The sequence below is a fragment of the Acomys minous genome, assembly GCF_964271855.1.
Source record: "Acomys minous genome assembly, chromosome: 7".
Taxonomy (NCBI): Eukaryota; Metazoa; Chordata; class Mammalia; order Rodentia; family Muridae; genus Acomys; species Acomys minous.
Genome location: NC_140488.1, coordinates 20,836,185 through 20,857,047, shown reverse-complemented (window position 1 = coordinate 20,857,047; position 20,863 = coordinate 20,836,185). Strand labels below are relative to the sequence as shown.

At 39.2% G+C, this 20,863-nt stretch overlaps 1 long non-coding RNA gene across 1 annotated transcript in view; it reads left to right on the top strand.

Moving 5' to 3' along the window:
* LOC311602515 overlaps window positions 1-20,662 on the top strand; it is a 35,767-nt gene extending 15,105 nt beyond the window's left edge. Inside the window, exons 3-4 of the long non-coding RNA XR_014780772.1 lie at window positions 7,459-11,002; window positions 13,332-20,662. This is a non-coding gene — a long non-coding RNA (uncharacterized lncRNA). The remainder of the gene's footprint in view (window positions 1-7,458; window positions 11,003-13,331) is intronic.
* Window positions 20,663-20,863: the final 201 nt, after the last annotated feature.

Below are 20,863 nucleotides of genomic sequence, written 5' to 3'. Positions count from 1 at the left end.
GAAACACAAGGTTAAATCTTACAATAAAGAAAGGTTATCAACTTTCTCTTTTAAAAATAAAGTTAAAAATATGATTATACCTTTAAAACTGTACAAATAATCAAAGACCTCTAATAACTCTAAAGATAAAAATATACAATAATATTAAATTATATACAGATAAAATTTCATAGATAAACAGAGCCCTGTTTAGATTGATCAGTGGCCCCTAAAACAGAAAAAGATACAGAAATTAAAATAACTTGTTAAAAAACAATTAAATGCAAAACATAAAACTCAAATAGTCCATAAAGTACTCCCATGTTTGCTATTAAAAAAATAGGAAAAAAGAAAGGTTTTTACAAGATTTAAAAACTATAAGTAAGACTATACTTGATATAAGAACCCTTCAACCTAACCTCCCTTCTCCTATAATTATTCCCAAAGGCTGTTATATTATTGTTATAGATCTAAAAGATTTTTTTCACTATTAAATTACATCCTAAAGATTCTCATAAATTTACATTTAACATACCTTCAATTAACTTTCAGGGACCTTATCAAAAATACCAGTAAAAAGTTTTTCCCCAAAGAATAAAAAATAGTCCCACTCTTTGTAAAGAATTTGTGGACCAAACATTAAAATCTGTTAAAAGTAAATATAAAAAGACTTTTATTTTGCATTGTATAGATGACATCCTTATAACAACAACAACAACAAAAACAAAAAAATTAACTAAATCTACCCTAAAAGATATGACTGGGTCTTTAACTCAATATAGATTGGTTATTGCCCCTAATAAAATACAACATAATAGGCCAATCAGTTACTTTAAAAAATTATGTATGACAATTTTATTATGTCACAAAAGTTAAAACTTAAAGTTAATAAATTAAAAATGATTAATAATTTTAAAAATGATTAATAATTTTAAACAATTACTAAAACATATTAATTCAGTCAAACCCTATTTAAAAATTACTACTAAACAATTACATCATTTGTTTAAAACTTTAAAAAGAGATCCAGATCCAAGGTCTCCCAAAAAGTTAACACAAATAGCCTTACAAAAGCTAAAATTAATAAAACAAAATTCAAAATGCCAAAGTACAACAAATTAATTATACTAAGTCTTGGTCTCTCATTATATATATATATATATATATATATATATATATATATATATATACAAATAATTATAAAAAGATTAAAATCTCTAGTTATTAAAAAATACAAAAATGATTATTCCTTATAATAAAAAACATTTAGATACCCTTTTACAAACATGTAACAATTAAAAAATTACTTTATCATATTATATGGGTCAAATAAAATTTCATATACCTTAACATTCTATATTAAAATTTATAAAAAAGACAGACATTATATTTCCTTTAAAGTAACAAAGGATCCTATAAAAAGAGCCCTTCTATTTTTTACTGATAGATCCTCAAATAAAACTTCAATAGTATATCTTTTAACTGTCACCTAAATAGGGCCAGGTGTTTTAATCACCTCAAAAAAATATACTTATGTGTTTCCACAAAATAGAAAATCATGCATCTAAATCCCAAACTGGCTTGTCCAACCTTTCAATCAAATGGCCTTCATCAAAAAACAAAAAAACAAAAACAAAAACAAAAACAAAGAAACAAACAAAAACAGAAAACCAAACAAAAAACCAAAAAACCTTCAGACATCAATACTACAAATAAAAAATAAAATCCTTCCATAAATATTGTTCTTAGTGTAGTCTCACTAATTGTATAAATCCTTCATTAAGCATATCTTGTTCTGTCATGATACTTTTGAAAAGAACAAAATATATCATACTGCCAGTAGATCTCTAAAAAAATATCCATAGTTTGTTAGTGCAACTCTACAAACTTTAAAAAAGGCCAATAAACTCATTAAACCTAAGAGATTTGTTACTGTTCTTAACTATCCTTACAAGATTTACAATGTCAAATGTAACATTAGCTTCAAAAGTACAAACTGCTCATTTTGTTAATAACTTAAACAAAATTGTGTCCCAGGCCCTCACTATAAACAACAAATTATAAATAAAAATTTAAAAACAAAGATTAATGCTCTAAAAATATAGTTATGACACTAAATAAAAAGTAAAAAATATCAAAGTTCAGTTATCTACCCAATGCCATACAAACTTTAAATATGTTTGTTACACTTCTTCCTTATAATACAATTATAAATTAAAAATTTACTAAAATCATTTATTAAAAATTAAAAAAATAATGGTCTTAGTCAAGATATACAAACTCTCCAAACACAAATCACTGTTATCAGCCAAGCTCATGTGGATTCTCTTAAAATAAAAAAATCCTAACTGAATTATTACAAACAAAACTTGCCAACTTAAATCCTAACAATTAATTACATTGGTTAACTTCAGTCAGGGTCCTAACTAGTGTTGTGTTTCTTTTATTGTTCTGTTTCCCCTATGTCTTTAAACTAATCTTTACGTCTATCTCCATAGTCAAACAAAAAATTTACAAACTACAATTTAAAAAACTGTCACAACCCCTCCAGTGGAGTGTGTGACAAACATGACCACAAAACCCAAAACTACAACCCCTACTCATAGAAAAAGCATCCTAAAAACAGGTCTAATGTTCTTGCCAAGAGTATTTAATTAACCCCCCCTCCTTTTCTCTTATCACTCATTGTTTAAAAACATTCTGACTGTTTTCTCTTTCTGCCTATGGTTTTATTTTTCTTATCAAATAACTTTTCAATCTAACTGTGTTGCTAGGTGGCACTTGACTTAAAACTACAGCCAAGGGTCATTCAGTCAAGTTTACCACTAAGTTCCATTTCACTTGTTAAAAAACATGATTAAAATTAGTCACCAATAAATAGTTCATATTATAACTTCCAAATAATATGTTTGAGTAAAACTTCAGATAGTGGCAAAAAAAAAAAAAACCTAAAAAACAAACTGTCTTACATCACAGATATTTAACATAGTAAAAAATTAACCTTCAATAAAAAGCACATACACTGATACTAGTCTAATAACTTATAAATGATTGTTCAAAATTAATGACAATATAATTACATTACATCCTGTATTTTTAAATTATATAAAAAACAATGTAACCACAAAACACCCCCATTTAAAAATGTGTATATAAACCTGACTTACTTGTCTCCAAAATACATTCAAACTCAAACTTCCCCTGGGTTGGTCTGTTTGTCACTCACCTAGCTTCTGCCTACTGACGTTTCACACACTCCTGAACCCAAAGATATATACCCTACTAAAATGGCTGATGACAAGAACAGACAAGGGTGGATGGTATAGGACAAGGTTGGAAAATGAAGACAAAGGGCAGATATGGGAGAATGGAGGTAGAGGAAGTGGGAATGGGGAAAGAAGAGCCAGAAATAGGATGGAGGAAAGGGAAGAAATGAAAGAGGAGAGGAATGAAGGGAAAGAAGAGGGTATAAGAGGAGAATAGAGAAGAAGAAGAGTCCTGAGGAAAGCAGCAGCAGCAGCAGCAGCTGAGAAATGGATGGAAGAAGATGGAGGAAGGAAGTGTGAAGAAGAGGGAGATGGATGTATAGGTATAAGGTGAAAAGAGAGAAAAGGATGCAGGATAAAAGATCGGGGATGGGAGGGGAGAAGAATGAACAGAGTAGTGCTAACTGGAAGGAAGAGTCATGGAGGATGTAGGGGTGTAGGGATGTAAGGATGTAGGGAGAATGAGGCAAAATGAGAGACTTGGAGGAATATGGAAAGGGGATTGAAGGAAAAGAGTGAGAATAGGTATTGAACAGGGCAGGGAAAGAATAGGCGTGACAATGGCAGAAGAAAGGGAAAAAGAGGAAGGAGGGGAGACATAATAGGAAGGGGAAGGGGGAAGATGGTAGAGGAGGCAAGATGAGGGTGAAGGGATATGAAGGAAAGAGAAGTAAACAAGATAAAGGATCAAGAAGCTAGATTGAGGAAGATGAATGGTAAAGGAAAACTAAAGAAGAATTAAGAGAAAACAAGAAATAAAACAGAGGAGGGAAGAAGATCTAAGGAGCATGAGGGCAAGAGAAGAAAAGGGAACATGAAGCAAGGCAAAAGACACAGGAGAGGCAAGAGGGACAAAGTGAGGAGTATAGCAAAGAGGGGGCAAGATGTAAGATGTTGGATGAGGTAAAAGGAAGAAGCAGAAAGGAAGAAGAAGGCAGGGTGGAAAAAGAAAGAAAAAGAAGTGAGATGGAATGGATCAGGAAAATGGAAGTTGAGGTGAGAGTAGGCAAGAGGAATGAGGAGGGAACAGGAAACAGGTATATGATTAGAGGGAATAAAAAGAAATTAAGCAAAAGATGGAGCTGGAAAGGTGAGGAACATAGTAAGATGAGAGAGAAAAAAATAGGTGGAAAGTGGAGAGACGACATAAAAAGTAGAAGGGAAGATGACAGGGAAAAGGACAGAAGGAAAGGATGAAAAGTATGGAAAAATCTAGAAGTGTGAAAAGGGGGGGTAATGAAAACAATAAAGAGAAAAAAAGGAACCAGTAAAGCAGAAAGAAAAGAGAGGAGGGAGGGACAGAGGTGAAAAAAGGCAAGAAGGGGAAAGAAAGATGAGCATGGAAGTTTGCAGGAGCAAAATCAACAAAGTGGGTTAGAACAGAATATGAGAAAGGAGGAGAGCAGAGGGACAGCTAAAGGGAACTGAAGATGATGGCGGCAGAGGAAAAAGGCATAGGAATGAGATTGGATGAGAGAACAAAATATGAGTGAATATAACAGAATAGGAAGATGAGATATTGGTGAACAGAAGATAAGAAGAGAAATGAGACAAGAGGGGAAAGAGGAGAAGAGAAAAGAGGAAGGAAGAGGATGAATGAAAAGGGGAATGAAAGAAAGAGGGAAAATGGATTGAGGAGGAACAGTGATGAAAGGAGGAAAGATGAGTGTGGAAAAAAGAGAAGAGAAAGGGGAGAGATGAGTAAGGAAGAACAGTTAGCAGGGCAGAAAGAAGGGGACATAAAGTGACAATAAGTAATAAGAAGTAGAGGGGAAGGGGCATTAATGTGAAGTATGCAGAAAGGAAGAGATGGAAGGAAAACAGAGGGAGGAGAGTACAGTCGATGGAAGATAAGAAAGAGAAGAAGAAATAGGATGAAGAAGAAGAGGAAGAAGAGGAAAAAGGAAGAGGAGGAGAACAAGAAGAAGAACAACAACAAGAAGAAGAACAACAACAATGACAATGACAACAAGAAGAAGAACAACAAGAACAAAAAGAAGAACAAGAACAAGAAGAAGAACATGAAGAGTAAGAGGAGAAGGTGAAGGAATGAAGGATGAAAAAGAAGAAAGAAACATGAAGAATGGCTCTTCCCTTTTTACTGCATCTCCTTAGTCTTGGCATTTTTCATTTCCTTCCTCTCTCCCTGACAGTATCTTCATGCTTCACTGCTCATCTCTCTTCCCATTTGACTCTGATCTCTTCTCCTCCTTAGTAGCCCCTCTTCTGTTCCCCATCATCTACACTGATTTCTCCCTTCCCTCCTCTTACCTCTTTACCCCCTAAAGTTAATCTTTTCTTCTTTTCTTTCCTCTTCCCTAGACCGTTCCTTCCTATCTTCAATCCTACTTAACCTTGCTTTGTCTTCTCTATTGTTTCCTCTCTCTTCTTGTCTCCTTCTACTTCTCTCTTGCCAAGCTTCACATTTTCTTCCTCCTCCTTCTTCCTCACTCTTCCCTCATCTCCCTTCTTCTTTTTTCACTCTTCTTGTATTGTTTTTCTTATTGCTTCTTCTTTAGTCTTTGTCCCACTCACCTCTTACTTTCTCTTCTCACTTGATTGACATTCCTGCTCCTTTCTTTTGATAATTCATCTTCTTACCTTCTCCCTCCTAATTGCTTCTACCGATTTTTGCAATTTCCTTCAGAATTTCTATTCTATTTCCATTTCTCTTTTCTAACCTCTTTATGTGTCTTTTTTCTTCCTTTTCCTTCTTCACTCCTTCACTTCTCTTCCTCTTTTTCTTCCTCCTCTTTTATATCTTCATAATGTAGTTATTTTCCTTCTTCTTTGTCTTCTTCTACTTCCACCACCTCCTCTACTTGTTCATCTTCTTCTGCTGCTTCATCTTTTCTGCTGCTACCTTCTTCTCTTTTTAAATCCTCCATCTATCTTATTCTTGCATCCCCTCTTTCTTTCCAATGGTTCCATTCTGCATACCTGACATTTCTCTCCACGTTTGACAACTTATTTTACTGTTTTTCCCCTTCCCTCTCCTCTGACACCTGTTCTTCCCTAATCATCTTGTCCCCTGCATTTCTCCTCTTTTTTCCACATTCATCATTCCTCTGTTCATCACTTTCCCTTCAACCCATTTCCATTGTCCCTTTGTTTCATCTCTTTTTCATTCTTCCTCTTCCTTCCACTTTCTCTTCTTCTTTTCCCGTCTTGCCTCATTTCTCTTCTTTCCTTCCATTCACTAATATTACTACTTCCTATCCTGTTCCCTTCACTCATATCTTTGTTCCATCATTCAATCTCTTTCCTGCTCCTTTTTCTTCTGCCCACCATCATCTTCTGTTCCCCTTACCTGTCCCTCTGCTCATCTCCTTTCATATTTTCTGCACTGACCCACTTCCTTGATTTTTCTTCTTCAAACTTCCATGCACCCATTTCCTCCTTCTTCTTGCCTTTTTCCTCTTTCCCTCTTCCCCCCTTTACATTTTGATCGAATTGTTCTGTGTTTCACTTCTTTATTCTTTTCACTACCCTCCTCTTCACAGTTCTATATTACTCCATGCTATTCACCATCCCTTCTCCCCTTTTCCCTGTCATCTTCCCTTCTTCTAGTTCTTAAGTCCTCTCTCCACATAGTCTCTCTTTCTTGTCTTCCTCTATTCCTTACCTTTCCAGATCCATCTCTTCCTTCTGTTCCCATTACCTGTCTATCTGTTCCCACTTCTCTCATTGTTCATCTTGCCTACTCTTAAATCATCTTCCATTTTCTACCTCCATTCCAATCCCATTTCGTTTCACTCTTCTTTTCTGCTTCTTCCTCTTCCATCCACCATCACCTTGCATCATGCTACTTCATTGCTGTGATCTTCACTTCATCCCTTTTGACTTTCCTGTGTCTTTCCTCACGCTTTACTATTTCTCCGCTTCTCATGCCTCCTCTCTTTTCTTTCCTCTCTTCTCTCAATACTTCCTAAGTTTTACTTTATCCTTCATTTTCCTCAATCTACTTTCTTGACCATTGGTCTTGAAGAAGAAGAAGAAGAAGAAGAAGAAGAAGAAGAAGAAGAAGAAGAAGAAGAAGAAGAAGGAGAGGAGGAGAAGGAGGAGGAGGAAGAGGAGGAAGAGGAAGAGAAAAGAGGAAGAAGAAGAGGAAGAATAGGAGGAGGAAGAAAAAGAGGTGGAGGAAGAGGAGGAGGAGCAAGAGGATTAGTGAATAAGCAAAGAATGAAATAGAAGAAAAAAGAAACATGAAGAGGTTAGAAATGAAAGAATGGAGATGGAAGTAAAATATTGATGGGAAATGAAAAACCATTAGAAGCAAGTAGGAGGGAGTAGATAAGAAGACGAGTTACCAAAAGAAAGGAGCAGGAATGTCAATCAAGTGTGAAGAGAATGTAAGAGGTGAGTGGGACAAAGACTAAAGAGGAAGCAATAAAAAAAACAATACAGGAAGAGTGAAAAAAGAAGGGAGATGAGGGAAGAGTGAGGAAGAAGGAAGAAAATGTGAAGATTGCCTAGAGAGAAGTAGAAGTGAGGAGGAATACTAGGAGGGGGAGGGAAGACAGTAAGGAGAGCAAAGAAGAATTAAAAGTGGATAAGAGGAACATAAATGAAGAGAGAAGGGGAAAGAAAGGGCAATAGATGTAAACAGAAGAAGAATAAAGGAGGAAGAGAAATAAAGAGGGAAGGAGAGTTTTGAATAGTAAAGGATTAAAAGCAGGAGCAACAAGATGTGGAGAAGATAGTAGAAAAGAGGAACTAAGAGGCAAGGGGAAGGAGAGAAGGTGTGTAAGAAGTAGAAAAGGAAAAGAAGAGGGAGAAATCAATAGAGAGGACAAAACAAAGTTAAGAAGGAATGAAGATAGAAAGAAAGGGACTAGCAAAGAAGAAAGAAGGAAGGATAGACCTTAGGAGGAAAAGAGGAAAAAGGGGGAAGGGGTGAATGAAAGAGGACAATGGAGTACAGAGGAGGAGGGACTAAGGAAGAGAAGAGATCAGAGGCAAATGGGAAAAAGATGAGCAGTGAAGTATGAATATACTGTCAGGGAGAGAAGAAGGAAATAGAAAATGCTAAGAAGGAGATGGAGTAAAAAGAGAAGAGCTAAGCAGATCGAAAGTATTGGTGAAGGAAGCTTAAGGATAACAGAACAAGACATAAACGGGGTGAGGACAGAAAAAGAAAGAAGACAGAAGAGGGTAGATCTAGGGAGTGCCAGAAGGATGAAAGAGAAGTGTGGTGCAATAAAAGTTAATTTTAAAAGGGAAATGAGGTTGAAGCAAGGAAGATGGACAAAATGGGAACTGGGAAAAGAACTAAGCAGGAGAAGGATGAAAAAAGGAAGAAGAGGGAATGGGAAAGACTGAAAGAGGAAGAAGAGAGAGAAAACAAAAAAGGAGGACGGAGGAGAGAGTTCGGTGTGGTAAGAGGAGAAACAGAAGAGGAAAGAAGATAGAAGAGGATGGAAGGGGAAAAGGATGGAAGAGAAAAATGGAGGAATGTGGTGATTGGAGAAAGAGGTTAGGGAATAGTGAAGATGAGAGATTTGATGAAGGACTGAGAAAGAGGTATGACAGTTGAAGAGCAAAGAGGACGGGATAGGGAATAAGAACTTGGAGGAAAATAAGAGGAGGTAAAGAGAGAAGAAGGCAGAAAATAAAGCAATAGAGAGGAGGAATGAAGGAGAAGGTTGGGGCAAAGAGGACAGGGATAAGTAGAATTTGGGAAAAGGAGGGGCTATGGAAGAGAATGAAGGAAGAAAGATGGAGTAGAGACAAGGAGGGAAAAACAAGGAGAAAGAAAGAGACCAAGGGTTGACTAGGAGGTGGTAGGGAAGAAGAGAAAAGAGCAAATGGTGGAGAAGTTAGAATAAAGATGAGGGATGAGGGATGAAGAGGGAAGGTGGAAGACACATTAAGTGGTGTGCACAAAGTAGTTAGATGTGTATAGAAGAATGAAGATAAAAGAGGAGGAAAGAGGAAAGACAATATGGATGAAGGAAGGAAGGGAGAAGGGAAGATGTTTAAAATGAGGGAAGGAGAATGAGAATGGAGAAGGAATAGCAGAGAAGTAGAAGAATACGGAAAATCAAGGATATAGACAATGAAAGGAGGAGAGTTGAAGGGTAAACACAGGTTAGTGCAAAGAGGAGAAAAGAGGGAAAATTGGGAGGGGTAAGAGGGAAGTGTGGAGAAGGATGACATGGAGGGATGACGAGAATAAAGAAAGAAGAAAGGAGAAGAGGGAAAGTAAGGATAGACTGAAGAGAAGGGAAGTATTAAAAAGAAGGAGGAGGGAAGAAAAGGGAACAGAGAAGAAATGACAGAAGGAGGAAAAGGAAGGATTGGAAAGAAATGGTTTACAAAAGAAAACATAAGATGGCTAAGAAGAGAAGAATAGTGAAGAAAAAGATAAGACACTAATAGGGAAAAGGTGAGAAGGGAATGGAATGATAAAAAAAAGTAGGGATAAAGAGGAAAAAAGAACAGAGCAATGACAGAAGAAGATGGTGAAGGAGGCAGTTAAGCATAAGAGTCTCTCAGGGTTTCTACTGCTACGGTAAAATTGTTGAGCACAGCAAATCTTACAATAAAATTGTAGTTGGGACTAGATGTCCCAGCTTCAGAGGTTCAGTCAATTCTCGTCATGGCAGAAAGCTTGTTGGCCTACAGGCAGACATGATGCTGGAGAATTTGGTGAGAGTCAGTCATCTGGGTTGGCAGGCAGCATGAAGTGACACTGGGCCTCAGTTGGGCACCTGAAGGGACAAAGCCCCCACCCGTGACAAACGTCTTCTAAGAACCCATACCTACTCTAACAAAGATACACCTTTGAACACGTTTCATAATGCTCTATAGGGGGCAAAAATTAAATTATTGAAATCAGTAGAAGCAAATGGGAGGAAAGCAAAGGAAATAGAGAAGTGGGAGTGATGAAGAAGTAGATGAGACAGGAAAGAAGACAAAAGAGGGAAAGAAAGGGAAGAGGGAGGTGAAGAGAACAGGAGGCAATAAAAAAGGCAGAAATAAAATATGTTGAGAAAAGAGAGAAGAGGTGGAGAGAGGGACTAGAAAGGTTGAGAGAAGAGAGATGAGGACACAGTTGAGGAAAGAGGTGGGAATGGGAAGGGAAAGGAAGAGTGTAGAAAAAGTGCCGGGTAAAATCGTGGGGAGGAAATAGTGACAGAGAGAAAAGAGAAGGGGGGATGGAAGAAGATGGGGGTGGTAAACTGAAAAGGAGGGGAAATGAGGGAGAATGGAGGCAGAGGGAATGGGGAAAAGGAAAGAGGAGCTAGAAACAGGATGGAGGAAAGTGACGAAAGGAAACAGGAGAGGAATGAAGGCAAAGAGGTGTGAAGTAGAGGGGAATAGAGGAAGATGAAGAAGAATACTGAGGAACGAAGCAGCAGCAGAGAAGGGAACAGGGAAAGATAGATGAAGGAAGAGTGAAGATGAGGGAAACAGACATATAGGTACAAGGTGAAAAGAGAAAAGAAAATGCAGCATAAAAGTTTGAGTTGGGGGGGCACCTGAATAGTGTAGAGCTAACTGGAAAGAAGATTCACGGTGGGTGTAGTGCAAAGATGAGGTAAAATTGGGAGAAGTGGAGGGATGTGGAAAGGGGATGGAAGATGGAAAAAAGGGAAGCTGGAAAGAAGGGAAAATAAAAGAGAAGAAGAGGAGGGAGTTGGGAGACAAAGTGTGGTGAGAAGGACAGAGAAAGAATAGGAGTGAAGAGAACAAAAGAAAGGAACCAAAGAGGAAAGAAGCAGCACATAATAGGAAGGAAAAGATAGGGGGAAGTTGGAGGATACAAGATGAAGGTGAAAAGATATGAAGGAAAGGGGAGTAAACAAAGAAAAGTATCAAGAAGCCAGATTGAGGAATATGAGGGGTAAATGAAAACTGAAGAAGAAGTAAAAGAAAAAACAAACAAAAAAAAGAGGCAGGAGGAGCTAAGGAGCATGAGTGCATATGAAGAAGAGAGAAATTGAAGCAAGTGGAAATACATGGGAGAGGCAAGAGGTACAAAGTGAAGAGTATAGCAAGGAGGGGGGAAGGTGTAAGACATTGGAGGAGGTCAAAGGAAGAATCAGAAAGGAAGAATTAAGCAGGATGGAAGAAGAGAGATAGGAAACAGAAATGGAATAGAGGAGGAAAAGTGAAGATGAGGCAAGATTAGGCAAGAAGAAGAATGATGAAGGAACAGGGAACAGATACAGGACTACTGGGGATAAACAGAGAAGAAAGAAGTGATGGAGCTGGAAAGGTGAAGAACAGAGTAAGAGAGGAAAGAGAGAAAAGGTGGGAAGTGGGAGAGGAGTTAAGAACTAGAAGAAGGGAAGATGACAGGGAAAGGGACAGAAGAGAAGGGTGAATAGGAGGGAAGAATATAGAAGTGTCAAGAACAGAAAAGTGAAAAGAAAAAAGAAGAGAAAAAGGAACGAGTGAAACAGAATGTAAAGAGAGGAGGGAAGAGGGGAGGAGAAAAACAGCAAGAAGAGGGAAGAAAGAAGTGCATGGCAGTTTGTAGAGGCAAAATCAAGGAAGTGGGTTAGTGCAGAATATGAGAAAGGAGGAGAGCAGAGGGACAGGTAAGGGGAACTGTAGGAGATGGCAGGCAGAAGAAAAAGGAGCAGGAAAGAGATTAGATGACAGAACAAAATATATGAGAGAAGGGAAGAGAATAGGAAGAAGAATTATTAGTGAATGGAAAGTAAGAAGAGAAATGAGGCAAGAGGGGAAAGGCAAGAAGACAGAAGTGGAAGGAAGAGGATGAATGAAACATGAGATTAAACAAAGAGGAAGGTCAGAAATGCATTGATGAAGGACAGTAGTAAATGGAGGAAAGAAGACTGTGGAAAAGAGGGGAGGAAAGCAGGAGAAGAAATGATTAGGTGAGAGAGAAGAGCAAAAAAGAGGACAATAAGCAGTAAAGTGTAAAGAGGAAGGGGCACTAGAGCCAGATATGCATAAGAGAAGACATGGAAGGAAAAGAATGGAAGCAAGAGTAACACGATGGATCATTTAAAAAAAGACAAGAAGGAGGAGGAGGAGGTTGGAGAAGGAGAAGAACAAGAACAGGAACAGGAACAAGAACAAGAGCAAGAACAAGAAGAACAAGAACAAGAACAGGAACAGGAACAGGAACAGGAGCAGGAGCAGGAACAGGAACAAGAACAGGAACAAGAACAAGAAGATAAACAAGAACAAGAACAAGAACAAGAACAAGAACAAGAACAAGAAGTGGAGGAGGACCATACCTACATTAACAAGAATACACGTTTGAACATTGACCTTCTCTAGTGCTCTTTAGGGGGCAAAAATGAAATTATTGAAACCAGTAGGAGCAGATGGGGGGAAATAGAAGGAAATAGGGAAATGGGAGTGATGATGAAAGAGAGAAGACAGGAAGGAAGATAAAAGAGGGAAGAGAAGGGAAGAGGGAGGTGAGGAGAACAGGAGGCAATAAAAAAGGCAGAAAGAAAATATGTTGAGAAAAGAGAGAAGAGGTGGAGAGAGGGACTAGGAGGGTTGAGAGAAGAGAGATGAGGACACAGTTGAGGAAAGAGGTGGGAATGGGAAGGGAAAGGAAGAGTGTAGAAAAAGTACTGGGTAAAATCGTGGGGAGGAAATAGTGACAGAGAGAAAAGAGAAGGGGGGATGGAAGAATGGAGGGTGGAAACTGAAAAAGGAGGGCAGATGAGGGAGAATGGAGGCAGAGGGAATAGGGAAAAGGAAAGAGGAAGTAGAAATAGGTTGGAGTAAAGGGAAGAAATGAAACAGGAGAGGAATGAGGGCAAAGAGGGGTGAAGAGAGGGGAATAGAGGAAGATGAAGAAGAGTACTGAGGAAAGAAGCAGCAGCAGAGAAGTGGACAAAGATGGAGGAAGGAAGAGTGAAGATGAGGGAAACGGACATATAGGTAGGAGGTGAAAGAGAGAAGAGGATGCAGCATAAAAGATCAGGAATGGGAGGGGAGAATGAATAGTGTAGTGCGAACTGGAAAGAAGATTCATGGAGAGTGTGGGGCAGAAGGATGAGGCAAAAATGGGAGAGATGGAGAGATGTGGAAAGGGGATGGAAGAAGAAAGAAAGGGGAATCTGGAAGGAAGAGAAAATATAAGAGAAGAATAGGAAGGAGTGGAGAGACAAAGTGTGGTGAGAAGGACAGAAAAGGAATAGGAGTAAAGAGGACAAAAGAAAGGGACAAAATAGCAAAGAAGAAGCAGCACATAATTGGAAGGAAAAGATGGGGGGAAGATGGAGGATACAAGATGAAGGTTAAGGGATATGAAGGAAAGGGGAGTAAACAAAGAAAAGCATCAAGAAGCCAGATTGAGGAAGATGAAGGGTAAATGAAAACTGAACAAGAATTAAGGGAAAAGAGGAAACAAAAGTGAGGAGGCATGAGGACCTAAGGAGCATGAGTGCATGTGAAGAAGGGAGAATTTGAAGCAACTGGAAATACATGGGAGAGGCAAGGAGGACAAAGTGAAGAGTACAGCAAAGAAGGGGTAACGTGTAAGTCGTTGGAGGAGGTCAGAGGAAGAATCAGAAAGGAAGAATTAAGCAGGATGGAAGAAGAGAGATAGGAAGCCGAAATGGAATAGAGGAGAAAAATTGAAGATAAGGTAAGAGTAGGCAAGAAGAAGAATGATGAAGGAACAGTGAACAGATACAGGACTACTGGGGATAAAAAGAGAAGAAGGAAGTGATGGAGCTGGAAAGGTGAGGAACAGAGTAAGAGGGGAAAGAGAGAAAAGTGGGGAAGTGGGAGAGGAGTTAAGAACTAGAAGAAGAGAGGATGACAGGGAAAGGGAGAGAAGAGAAGGGTGAATAGGATGGAAGAATATAGAAGTGTCAAGAAAAGAAAAGTGAAAAGAAGAAAGAATAGAAAAAGGAACCAGTGAAACAGAATGTAAAGAGAGGAGGGAAGAGGGGAGGAGAAATAAAAGGCAAGAAGAAGGAAGAAAAAGGTGCATAGAAGTTTGCAGAGGCAAAATCAAGGAAGTGGGTTAGTGCAGAATATGAGAGAGGAGGAGAGCAGAGGGACAGGTAAGGGGAACTGTAGAAGATGGCAGGCAGAATAAAAAGGAGCAGGAAAGAGATTGCATGAGGGAACAAAAGATATGAGTGAAGGGAATAGAATAGGAAGAAGAATTATTAGTGAATGGAAAGTAAGAAGAGAAATGAGGCAAGAGGGGAAAGGCGAGAACAGAAAAGTGAGAGGAAAAGGATGAATGAAACACTAGATTAAACAAAGAGGAAGATCAGAAATGGATTGATGAAGGACAGTAGTGAATGGAGGAAAGAAGACTGTGGAAAAGAGGGGAGAAAAGCAGGAGGAGAAATGATTAGGGGAAAACAGAGGACAGGTGAGAGAGAAGAGGAAAAAAAAGGACAATAAGCCGCAAAGATTAGAGAGGAAGGGGCACTAGAGCCAGGTATGCAGAAGGGAAGACATGGAAGAAAAAGAAAGGAAGCAAGAGTAACACGGATGGATGATTTAAAAAAGAGAAGAAAAAGTACAAGAAGGAGAACAAGAAGAAGAACAAGAACAAGTACAAGAAGAAGAAGAAGAAGGAGGACGAGGACGAGGAGGAGGAGGAGGAAGAAGAAGAAGAAGAAGAAAGAAGGAAGTACAACAACAACAAGAAGAAGAAAAAGAAGAACAAGAAGAACAAGAAAAACAACAAGAAGGAGAACAAGAATGAGAACAAGAACAAGAAAAAGAACAAAAACAAGAACAAGATCAAGAACAAGAAGAGGAACAAGAACAAGAACAAGAACAAGAAGTGGAGGAGGACCATACCTACTCTAACAAGAACACACCTTTGAACATTGACCTTCTCTAGTGCTCTTTAGGGGGCAAAAAATGAAACAATTGGAACTAGTAGAATCAGATGGGAGGAAAGAGAAGGAAATATAGAAGTGGGAGTGATGATGAAAGAGAGAAGACAGGAAGGAAGACAAAAGAGTGAAGATAAGGGAAGAGGGAGGTGGAAAAGAACAGGAGGCAATAAAAAAGGCAGAAAGTAAATATGTTTAGAAAAGAGAGAAGAGGTGGAGAGAGAGACTAGAAGGGTTGAGAGAAGAGAGATGAGGACACAGCTGAGGAACGAGGTGGGAATGAGAAGGGAAAGAAGGAGTGTAGAAAAAGTACCAGGGTAAAAGCATGAGGAGGAAATAGTGACAGAGAGAAAAGAAAAAGGGTGATGGAAAAGGATGGAGGGTGGAAACTGAAAAAGGAGGGCAGATGAGGGAGAATGGAGGCAGAGGCAATGGGGAAAAGAAAAGAGGAGCTAGAAATAGGATTGATGAAAGGGAAGAAATGAAACAGGAGAGGAATGAAGGCAAAAAGGCGTGAAGTAGAGGGGAATAGAGGAAGATGAAGAAGAGTACTGAGGAAAGAAGCAGCAGCAGGGACGTGAACAGAGAAAGATGGAGGAAGGAAGAGTGAAGATGAGGGAAACGGACATATAGGTAAGAGGTGAAAAGAGAGAAGAGGATGCAGCTTAAAAGATTGAGAATGGGAGGGAAGACTGGATAGTGTAGTGCTAACTGTAAAGAAAATTCACAGTGAGTGTAGGGCAGAAGGATGAGGCAAAAATGGGAGAGGTGGAGGGATGTAGAAAGTGGATGCAAGAAGGAAGAAAGAGGAATCTAGAAGGAAGAGAATGTATAAGAGAAGAGGAAGCAGTGAGTTACAAAGTGTGGTGAGAAGGACATAGAAAGAATAGGAGTGAAAAGGACAAAAGAAAGGGACCAAAGAAGAAAGAAGAAGGAGCACATAATAGGAAGGAAAAGATTGGGGGGAAAGTTGGAGGATACAAGAGGAAGTGAAGGGATATGAAGGAAAGGGAAATAAACAAAGAAAAGCATCAAGAAGCCAGATTGAGGAAGATGAAGGGTAAATGAAAACTGAAGAAGAACTAAGAGAGAAGAGTAAAGAAAGAGAGGAGGTGGGAGGAGCTAAGGAGCATGAGTGCATATGAAGAAGAGAAAAATTGAAGCAAGTGGAAATACATAGGAGAGGCAAGAAGGACAAAGTGGAGAGTATAGCAAAGAGGAGGGAAGATGTAAGATGTTGGAGGAGGTCAAAGGAAGAAGCAGAAAGGAAGAAGAATGTATGATGGAAGAAGGGAGACAGGGAAGCAGAAATGGAATGGAAGAGGAAAATTGAAGATGAGGTAAGAGTAGGCAAGAAGAATGATGACGTAACAGGCAACAGATATAGGAGATTTGGGGATAAACAGAGAAGAAGGAAGTGATGGAGCTGGAAAGGTGAGGAACAGAGTAAGAGAGGAAAGAGAGAAAAGGTGGGAAGTGGGAGAGGAGTTAAGAACTAGAAGAAGGGAAGATGGCAGGGAAAGGGAGAGAAGAGAAGGGTGAATAGGATGGAAGAATATAGAAGTGTCAAGAAGAGAAAAGTGAAAAGAAGAAAGAGGAGAAAAAGGAACGAGTGAAACAGAATGTAAAGAGAGGAGGGAAGAGGGGAGGAGGAAAAAAGCAAGAAGAGGGAAGAAAGCGGTGCATGGCTGTTTGCCGAGTCAAAATCAAGGAAGTGGATTGGTGCAGAATATGAGAAAGGAGTAGAGAAGAGGGACAGGTACAGGGAACTACAGATGATAGCAGTAAGAAGAAAAAGGTGCAGGAAAGAGATTGGATGAGGGAACAAAAGTTATGAGTGAAGGGAACAGAAAAGGAAGAAGAGATATTAGTGAATGGAAAGTAGGAAGAGAAATGAGGCAAGATGGGAAAGGGGAGAAGAGAAAAGTGGAAGGAAGAGGATGAATGACACAGGGTATTAAGCAAACAGGAAGATCGGAAATGGATTGATGAAGGACATTAGTGAATGGAGGAAAGATTTCTGCGGAAAAAGGGGGAGAAAAGCAGGGGAAGAAATGATTAGGGAAAACAGGGGACAGGTGAGAGGAAAGAGAAAAAAGATGACAATAAGCAGTAAAGAGTAGAGAGGTAGGGGCAGTAGAGCCAGGTATGCAGAAGGGAAGACATGGAAGGAAAACAAAGGAAGCAAGAATAACATGGATTGATGATCTAAAAAAAGACAAGAAGGAGGCAGAAGCAGAAGTAGAAAGAGAAGAAAAGAAGAAGAAAAATTAGAAGAGAAAGAAGAAGAATTTGAAGAGGAACAGGAGGAAAAGGAGGCAGAAGAGTGAAGAGAAAGAAAAAGGAGAAAAAAAGAAGAAGAATGAAGAAGAGGAGAAGGAGGTTGAGGTAGAGGAGGAGGAGAAGAAAAGAGGAAGAAGAAGAGGAAGGAGATGAGGAAGAGGAAGAAGAGTAGGAAGAAGAAAAAGAAGTGGAGGAAGAGGAGGAGCAGGAGGAGTACTGAATGAGAGAAGAATAAAATAGAGGGAAAAGGAAACATGAAGAGGTTAAAAGAGAAAGAATGGAGATGGAAGGAACATATTCATGGGAAATGAAAAAATCGGTAGAAGCAAGTAGGAGGCAGTAGGTAAGAAAAGGAGTTATCAAAAGAAAGGGGCAGGAAAGTCAATCAAGTGTGAAGAGAAAGAAAAAGGTGAGTGGGAAAAGATTAAACAGGAAACAAAAAGAAAAACAATATAGGAAGAGAGAAAAAAGCAGAAGTGAGAGAAGGGAAGAGTGAGGAAGGAGGAACAGAAAGACATTGTGAAGATTGGCAAGAGAGAAGTAGAAGGGAGCAGAAATAGGAGGAGGGTGAGGGATGACAGTAAGGAGAGCGAAGATGTATTAAAAGTGGACAAGAGGAACGTAAATGAAGAGAGAAGGGGAAAGAAAAGGGAATAGAGGTAAGCAGGGAAGAAGAACAAAGAAAGGAAAAATAAAGAGGGAAAGATAGTTTTAAAGAGTAAAGGATTACAAGTAGGAGCAACAAGAAATGGAGAAGAGAGTAGAAAAGAGGAACTAAGGGGCAAGGGGAAAGAGAAAAGGGTTATAAGAGGTAGAAGGAGAAAAGAAGAGAGATGAAGCAGTAGAGAAGACAAAGCAAGGTTAAGGAGGAATGAAGATAGAAAGGAAGGGATTAGGGAAGAGGAAAGAGGGAAAGATAGACCTTAGGAGGTAAAGAGGGAAGAGGGGGAGAAGGGATGAATGAAAGCAGAGGATGGAGAACAGAAGAGGAGGGAATAAGGAAGAGAAGAGATCAGGGGCAAATGAAAAGAGAGAAGAACAGTGAAGTATGAAGTTAGTGTTAGGGAGAGAAGAAGGAAATAAAAATGCTGAGAATAAGGAGATGGAGTAAAAAGGGAAGAGCCAAGCAATGTGAAAGTATTGGTGAAGGAAGCCTAAAGATAACAGAAGAAAACATAAACAGGGTGAAGACAGAAAAAGAAAGAAGACAGAAGAGGGTAGATCTAGGGAGTGCCAGAAGGAAAAAAGAGAAGTATAGTGGAATAAAAGGGAATTAGAAAAAGGAAATGAGGTTGAAGCAAGGAGATGGACAAATTGGGAAGTGGGAAAAGAAGCTAAGCAGGAGAAAGATGAAAAAAGAAGAAGAGGGAATGTGAAAGACTGAACGAGGAGGAAGAGAGAGAAAAAACAAAAAAGGAAGGAAGAGGAGAGTTTTGGGTGTGGTAAGAGGAGAAATGGAAGAGGAAAAAGATAGAAGAAGATGGAAGGGAGAAGAGGATGGATGAGAAAATGGAGGAATGTGGTGACTGAGGAAAGAGGTTAAGGAAGAGTGAAGACGAGCAATTTGATGATGGACTGAGAAAGAGGTATGACAGTTGAAGAGCAAAGAGGATAGGGAAGAAGAACTTGGAGGAAAATGAGAGGAGGTAAGAGAGAAGAAGGCAGAAGATGAAGCAATAGAGAGGAGGAGTGAAAGAGGAGGGTGGGGCAAAGAGGACAGGTGTAAGTAGAATTTGGGAACAGGAGGGGTCATGGAAGAGAATGAACAAAGAAAGATGAAGGAGCAGAGACAAGGAAGGAAACACAAGGAGAAAGAAAGAGACCAAGGGTTGACTAGGAGGCAGAAGGGAAGAAGAGAAAAGAGGAAATGGTGGAGAAGTTAGAATAAAGATGAGGGATGAGAATGCAGAAGGCATAGCAGAGAAGTAGAAGGATTCAGAAAATGAAGGAAAGAGACAATGAAAGGAGGAGCATTGAACAGTAAACACAGTCAAGTGGAAAGAGGAGAAAAGAGGGAAACCTGAGAGGGGGAAGAGAGAAGGATGGAGAAGGATAACATATAGAGATGAGGAAAATAAATGAAGATGAGAGAAGAGGAAAGGAAAGATAGACTGAAGAGAATGGAAGTATTAAAAAAGGAGGGGGGAAGAAAAGGGACGAGAGAAGAAACTAGGAAAGAGGAAGAGGAACAATTGGAAGAAAATGGTTTATGAAAAAAAGTGAGATGGCAAAGAAGAGAAGAATAGGGAAGAAAATGATAATCCAATAATAGGGAAAAGGTGAGGAGGGAATAGAATGATAATAAAAGGAAGGGATTAAGAGAAAAAAGAGCAGAATGATGATGGAAGAGGATGGTAGAGGAGGCAGTTAGGAATAAGGGTCTCTCAGAGTTATTGCCTCTATGATAAAATTGTTGAGCACAACTCTGACAAAGAAAATTGTAGTTGGGAATGGATTTCCTAGCTTCAGATTGATGAAGGACAGTAATGAATGGAGGAAAGATGACTGTTGAAAAAAGGCGGAGAAAAGTAGGGGGAGATATGATGAGGGAAAAACAGGGGACAGCTGAGAGGGAAGAGGAAAAAAGAGGACAATAATCAGTAAAGAGTAGAGAGGAAGGAGCACCAGAGCCACGTATGCAGAAGGGAATACATGGAAGGAAAAGAGAAGAAGCAAGAGTAACATGGAAGGACGATTTTAAAAAGACAAGAAGGAAGCAGTAGCAGAAAAGGAAGAAAAAGAAGAAGAAGGAGAGAGAGAAGGAGGAGAAGAAGGAGAAGGAAAAGAAGAACAAGAACAAGAGGAAGAACAAGAAGAAGAACAAGAACAAAAAGAACAAGAAGAAGAAGAGGAAGAGGAAGAGGAGGAGGAGGAAGAGGAGGAGTTGGAAGAGGAGGAGAAGGAAAAGGAAGAGTGAAGAGAAGGAAGAATAAGAAGAACAGGAAGAGGAGAAGGAGGAGGAGGAAGAGAAGGAGGAGGAAGAGAAAAGAGGAAAAAGAAGATGAAGAGGAAGAAAAGGAGGAGAAAGAAAAAGAAGTGGAGGATGAGAAGGAGCAGTAGGAGTAGTGAATGAGAGCAGAATGAAATAGAAGAAAATAGAAACATGAAGAGGTTAGAAAATAAAGAATGGAGATGGAAGTAAAATATTGATGAGAAATGAAAAAATCAGTAGAAGGAAGTAGGAGGGAATAGGTAGGAAGAGGAGTTATTGAAAGAAAGGAGCAGGAATGACAATCAAGTGAGAAGAGGAAGTAAGAGGTGAGTGGGACAAAGACTAAAGAGGAAGCAATAAGAAAAAATACAAGAAAGTGAAAAAAGAAGAAGGGAGATGAGAGAAGAGTGAGGAAGAAGGAGGAGGAGGGGAATGTGAAGATTGGCAGGAGAGAAGGAGAAGGGAGGAGGAATTCTTGGAGGGGAGGGCAAACAGTAAGGAGAGCGAAGAATTAAAAGTGGAAAAGAGAATATAAATGAAGAGAGAAGGGGAAAGAAAAGGCAATAGAGGTAAACAGGGAAGAAAAATGAAGAAGG